We start from the raw sequence: 6,795 nt of genomic DNA, 5'->3' as shown, positions 1-6,795 counted from the left end.
TAGAGTGGGAGACAGAAGAGAACCTTGTGGCACTGTCTTAAGACCTAGGGAGGCAGATGTGAACTAATCTCCCTGTTTGTGCTCCTGTAAGTGTTTTAAACAGGACCTCAGAGTTCTCTGACACTGTTCTCATTGTCTACATCCCCTTCCCTAGAATTTCAGTTGAGTTTGTGTCTGCCTTGTCAATTTTTAGAGCAGGACATAAGCTGTAAGAGAAACCGAGTCAACAATGGCTGAAAGGAGAAGTTATTGTCTTTCTCATGTAACAGTCCAGAGGCAGATGGTTCAGTGCAGGTAAGAATTCACGGGCTGTGCAGGCACCCATGCTTCTTATTGCCTCTCAGTCCTTAGAATCTTACCCTCATATGTATGGTCCCAGATGGTTCTCCAACATGCTCTCCTTCGAAGAGTGGGAAGAGGGAAAGGAAGAGTGACAGCACAACCCCTTTCCTTTAAGGACATGACCTAGAGGCTGCATACTTCTCTTCCCCTCACACCTCATTGACTACAACGCCATTATGTGACCAAATTTAGCTACATGGGAGGCTGGGAAATACAGTTTCCACTCTAGGTGGACATATGCCCAACTAAAAATCAGGAAGAATGGATATTGAGAGACAAAGTGTAAAAGAGCAAACCCAGCTGTTGCTAGGACACTAACCCTACCACCTAGAGAAGATCTGACTGTAGAGAGCACAAATTATGAAGCAAGAAAGCCACCTGGAGGTGAGAGAATTCCTGCATCCAGTTTCCCCTGAAGCCCAGCAGGAAGAAACTTGCTTCACTTTCACCCTGTGCTCATGTGGTTGTTCATGACTCTGAATTGGGCATCTATTCAAAACATAGTCCTGCCTTTGCGACAGAAACCATAAAAATCCATAGATAAAAGGCTGTTTCGCTCTTCCTGTGAGGGTTCCCAAGATCCTCATGTTTGCATCACCTCTTTCTTATTGCTTTCTTACTAGGTAAAAGGAAAAAGGGCATGTGGCTATCATTTCAGCTACTGGTGGCAATATACAACGTTGGTCCAAGATGAATTGGACTCAGAATTCATGTGTGCTGGGCAACACAAGGGGCACTTATTAAGCATTTGTGTGTGTGTGTGTGTGTGTGTGTGTGTGTGTACGCACATACGCATGCACACTGAGGATCGAACCTGGAACCTTGTGCCTGCCAAGTACATGCTCTACCATTGGGTCACATCCTCTGCCTCTAAGAAAGTTTTAATTTTTTTACTTCTAACACTTCCACTTTGCTCTTCCTTCTGTTTTATTTATTTGCTTAGGTTTCCATCCTTCCCTTTGTTTTGAGATGATTTGTTCTTATTTTTCTTTCTTTCCTCCTCTTCCTCTTCCTTTTTTTTTTTTTTTTTTTTGTAGCATAGGGATTAAGCTTTGGGTCTTGCATGTGCCAGCCAGGCAAGTGGTCCATGACCAAGGTACATCCCCAACTGTTGTCCTTATTTTTTGAAACATTCTTATAATACCTGCTTTAGAGACTTTATCAGATAGTTTCAACAGCTGTGTCGTTTCAACATTAACATGAATTGATGTTGAATTCATGTTAATGTTGGTCTTTTTTTCACATTTCTTCATATGTCAGGTAATTTTGAATTATATCCTAGACATTTTGAGTATCATACAGTAATAGTCAGAGCCTTTTAAAAAATCCTGTGCTGTCTTTGTGTTAGCAGGCAATTGACTAGATTGGGCTCAGGCTATCTAATTTCTCTCAATTTAGGATCCTGCAGGTACAGACTGTTTGCTGTCGCTGCCACCTTCACAAGGATTTCTGGGGACTGGGGTGCAAGTGAAAAAAAAATTATTTTAAAAAAGAGAGTTCTCCCACTCTTGACATTTGGAGACCTTGTTCTGCTTCTTGTCCTGAGCTAGAAATAGAAAGCCACTCCTGAAGCTTTCTCTGTCTGCCCTGGTATGTACTTCTGGTTTTCAACCTGAAGAGTCCAAGATGGAAAATACTAGAGGGAAAAAAATAAGGATAAACTTGTTGCTAGCTCAGAGGTACTTTAAACTCTGATTTTGTTCCCCAAGTGTATCTGAAATGTTTTATTTTTAAGAGTTCCTTTAGCTACTGCATGCATTTTGTCCAGCTGCAATCCTTGGAGGAGAAGGTGCAGCGTGCTTACTCCAATCCACCAGAGGCAGATTCTGGCCCCTTGGATTTTAAAAAAGACCTCTCACCAGGCATGGTAGTGCACACCTGTAATCCCAGTGATTCAGGAGGCTGAGGTAGAAGGATCCCACGTTGGAGACCAAGCTGGACAACTTGATCTTTAGTGGTCAAAATAGTAACTTTTATATTATGTGTATTTTACCACAATAAAAAAGGGGAGGGGCTTCATATACAAAGCAAAAACAGCAACCAAAGGAAACAAGGTGTCACTTTTTCACTCCACCAGGAGAAATGATGTGTCTGTGGTCTCCAAAGAGCCATGATGTTGACCCAGCTTCACTTCCCACTGGTTGCAAGGTTTGGGCAATGTACATTCTGGGCGAAGCTTTGGTTATATAGGTAAGTAGCAGGTGGGCCGGTCACTGCCAGCTTCTCAGTCCAGTACAGAGCCAAGAGCACCAAATCTGGGCCTTCTTCCCCTTACAACTGAAGTCAGCCTGTTGTTAGTGCCATGGAGCATGCAAGACTCAATGTAGCATAAGAAACAATGAGACTATGAGCTTGGCATGGTGGTGCACACTGTAATCTCAGAGATTTGGGAGGCTGAGGCAGAAGGATCCCAAGTTTGAGGCCAGCCTCAGCAATTTAGTGAGACCCTGGCTCAAAATAAAAAAGAAAAGGTGCTAAGGATGTGGCTTAGTATTCAAGCACCACCTCCCCCCTTCAATTCTGGTGCCAAAAAACAAAAAAAAAAAAAAGAAAGAAAGAAAAGAAAAGAAACAATGAGACTGTGCTTTGACGTTAAAAGAAGAAATCCAGTGCTTCTGAAAGCCCAGTGTGCATTCTGAAGGGGCTCTGAGTCTAACATTTTGGGGTCTGAGGCCCATTCCAAGGCAGAATTGCCTGAAGTCCTGAGCTCTTCTTTCCCCCTTGACCTCCTGTAGCTCTCTTCTTTTGCTTCCTGGAGAACAACTTCTAGATTTTTCCAAATATCAAACCTGTAAGTGACTGACAGTATCTTCACTCTGTAATTTAAAAATTTAGGCTAAAGGTTTGAAACTTTAGGCTAATGATGACATTTCAGGCATTCACCAGTGGATGGAGTGGATATATTTGAGCCTTCCTGCAGTCTCAGGGGGCTTAGGGAATCTTAGAGACCCCACCATCCTGCCCAAATGTTCCAATCTCCTCGCCAGGTGCTTCCAGGAGGCTGCCCAGATTCTACTTGAACACCTCTATGGAGAGAAAACCCACTACCTTCAGGAGTGGGAACTTTCAGCTTCAGAGTGTGTGGCATGGAAGGGCCCTGGGGTGGGACAAAGCACTGGACTGGCTATCCTCTGCTTGTGGGGGAAGTGAGGGCAGTAGGCCAACTCTGAAGGTCCTAAACTTGATGGGAAGTAGGACAGGGGTGGGGGGGGTGAGGTGCGTTGCTGTGTCAGGGCATGATTGAGCCTGTGCTCAGTACGGCACCAAGTAGAAGATTTGGGAAAAGGGAAGTAGTAGAACTGAGATCCCTCGTTGAAAATGTTATACATTTCTATGGCGGATGTTTGTGGTGTTTGTCTTTCTTTTGAAAATAGTGCTTTGGTTTTCATTTGGGGGAAGCACTCCTCCACTCTTTGGCCTAAGGTTTAAGTAGAACTCTTATCACTTGCAGTTCCAGAGAGGGCATTGACCCAAATCTGGCCACATGCCGTGTGTCTCCTTAGATACAGGATTGATTTAGGGGTGGGTATAGGTCTCATGCCGTTCAGGTTAGTATAAGAAAAAAACACCATAAACCGGGTGGCTTGTCAACAAGAGAAATTTATTTATCACAGTTCTGGAGATGGAGAAGTCCAAGGCTGAGGCAGATTCCAGGTCTGGTGAGGTCCTGCTTTCTGGCTCATAGCACCTTCTTACCGTGTGCTCACAGGCGGAAGTGGTGAGGGGTCTCCAGTTTCTTTCATAAGGACACTAATCCTACCATGCCCTAATCACATCCTGAAAGCCCCACTGACTGATATCATCACCTTTGGGCTTAGGATTTCAAAATATGACTTTGGGAGGGGACACAGACATTCTGACCATGACAGTATCAGACCCACACAGAATGCTTTAGCTTGGGCTGCCACAACAAAACACCATAAGCTGTTTGTTTTCTTTCCCCCTCGCAGGGCTGGGGATCCAGCCCAGTGTCTTGCACATGCAAGGAAAGCACCCTACTGCTGAGCTATGCCCCCAGCCCCAAGCTGGGTGACTTAGACAACAGAAGTTTATTTTCCCAAGGTTGGAGGTTGGAATTCTGAGATCAAGTGCCAGCAGTTAGATTCCCATGAGGGCTTTCTTCCTTGGTAATAGATAGTTTCTTGTTTCCTTACCTAGGAGGGAAAAGCAGTGGAAGAGGGAGAGAAGGAGTCAAAGGGAGAGAAATGGAGAAAGGAAGAAGGGAGGGAGAAGGAGAGAGAAGAGAGAATTCTCTGGTGTCTCTTCTCATAAAGATGCTAAGACCATCATGAGGGTCTCTGTCACCCTCATGACCTCATTTAACCCTAATTCCTGCCCAAAGTCCCTTCCTCAAATACCATCACATTGATGGCTAGGACTTTAAGGTGAATTTGGCAGGGGCATTGTTCAGTCCACAGCACAGTTAGATAATCCTGAATATTTATGGGTGCGTTACTGATTAAAAGAAAATTCTGATGATAGTAGATCCAGCAGTGTCTGATTCTGGATGACCCTTAAGTTTTCCATTATGTGGGGCAATACATTCTTTGAGTTGGACTTTCCATTGCTTGCAACGGAAAGATTCTTAGGTAATGCAATCCTCAAACTCATAGATTACTCAATATGCAAAGGCTGCACTTGCTGGTTAATCAGCCGCTTGTGTGTGTGTGTGTGTGTGTGTGTGTGTGTGTGTGTGCATGCGCGCGTGTAATGACTACAGGGGTCTTCACATTTCAGTGTGCAGGGGAATCGCCTGGTAGAACTGATTGCTGGTCTTTACTGTCGAGTTTCTCATTTTGCAGACGTGAGGTGTGACCAGAGAATCTGTATTTCTAACAAGTTCGCCAGGGATGCTGTTGGCCTGGGAACTACATTTGGAAAACCCCTAGTGTCATGGAAGCCCCTGATTCCTGAAATCAGGACACCTGGAATCTTGGTGGTTCCAGCTTGAGATGTTTCAGTAGTTCATGGGAAGTTTAATCACCCAGCTTAACTCCCAGAGGAAAGGTTTCTCAGTTCTCACAATCTTTAAAAATGTCCATCATGCCTCCCTCTGGAAAAGTTCAGGGGCTGTTACGGTTTGGATCTGGAATGAACCCAGAGGCTCCTGTGTTGGAAGCCTGGGCCCAGTGCAGCAATGGTCAGAGGTGGGAATGTGGGGAAGTGACTGGATTGTGAAGACCGTCATCTCATCAGTGGATTAATCCATTGATGGGTTCATAATTGAATGGACTGTTGAGAAGTTATGGAAACTGGGAGGTGGGGCCTAGCCTAGTTAGAGGAAATAGCTAATAGGAGGGTTCATCTTGTCCCTGGCCCTTCCTCGCATGTGTTTGTGCACTCGCTGTCTGCCCTCTGGCCACCATAAGATGAGCAGCTCTGCCCTGCCATGTGCTCCCTGCCATGACGCTCTGCCTTGCCAAAGACCCAAATGGGTGGGGCCAAGTGACTGACACTGAAAGCTCTTAAACCATGAATCAAAATAAAAATTTCTTCCTTTAAATTGATTTTCTTGGGTATTTCATCACAGTGATGAAAAGCTAACACAGGAGACTTGAAGACCTTCCAGAGGGCTGGGGAAGTAGCTCAGTTGGTAGAGTGCTTGCTTCGCATGTACAAGGTACACACACACACACACACACACACACACACACAAGCTGTCTGGTTCATCGTTTTGTGGTTTCCTCTGTACCCTGGAGCCATAGCAGGAGAAAACACAAGACCGTCCAGGGCCAAGTGGAAGGGAACAGAAACCCCTTTCCCTTGACTCCTTTCAAACACAACATTCACACCATGGGCCTCAGGCATGCTAGAATTCTCTGAGCCACACCAGTAGCAAACTTTCTCTTCTGTTGTTCTCATTGTTTCTCTGAACATCAGGAAGTTTCTAGTCTGTCTGGATCTAAACTAAACTATATCTCTCAGATGGTTTGGGGCCCAAGAATGATCCTTAGACCTCCACAGGCTCAGATATTTGGGTTGGGAATTGCGATCATTAGATCATGGTGGCCAGAAACAGTGACCCCTGGTACTAGGGGGAGTCACAAAACAGTGTCAACCAATGGCCAAGATGGGACTGTACTGCCCCTGAGGGTCAAAGAAGGGACTCTTCACCATCCCACAAGGTCACAGGTAGATGACTCAACTGCAGGAAATGCAGTGGTGGGTGTTTTGCATACAATGATTTATCAAATCCTGACACTACATTGTAATCTTAGCCCTCTTTTACAGAGGGAAAACTGAGGCTTAGAGATGTTGGTAATTTCCCTAGGGCTGCATGTGGTATCTTGAAAAATGGCCTCTCAAAAATTTCAGTTCCTAATCTCTGGGGCCTGTAAATGCTGCCTAACATGGAAACAGGGTCTTTGCAAGTGGGATTATGTTCAGGATCTTGACATGGGGGATTATCCTGGATTATCAGATCAGGCCCTAAATATTATTTCATGTATCAAA

This window comes from Urocitellus parryii, chromosome 6, assembly GCF_045843805.1.
Source record: "Urocitellus parryii isolate mUroPar1 chromosome 6, mUroPar1.hap1, whole genome shotgun sequence".
In the NCBI taxonomy this organism is placed as follows: domain Eukaryota; kingdom Metazoa; phylum Chordata; class Mammalia; order Rodentia; family Sciuridae; genus Urocitellus; species Urocitellus parryii.
The sequence above is the reverse complement of the archived record's forward strand: the minus strand, read 5'-3'. Positions refer to the sequence as shown.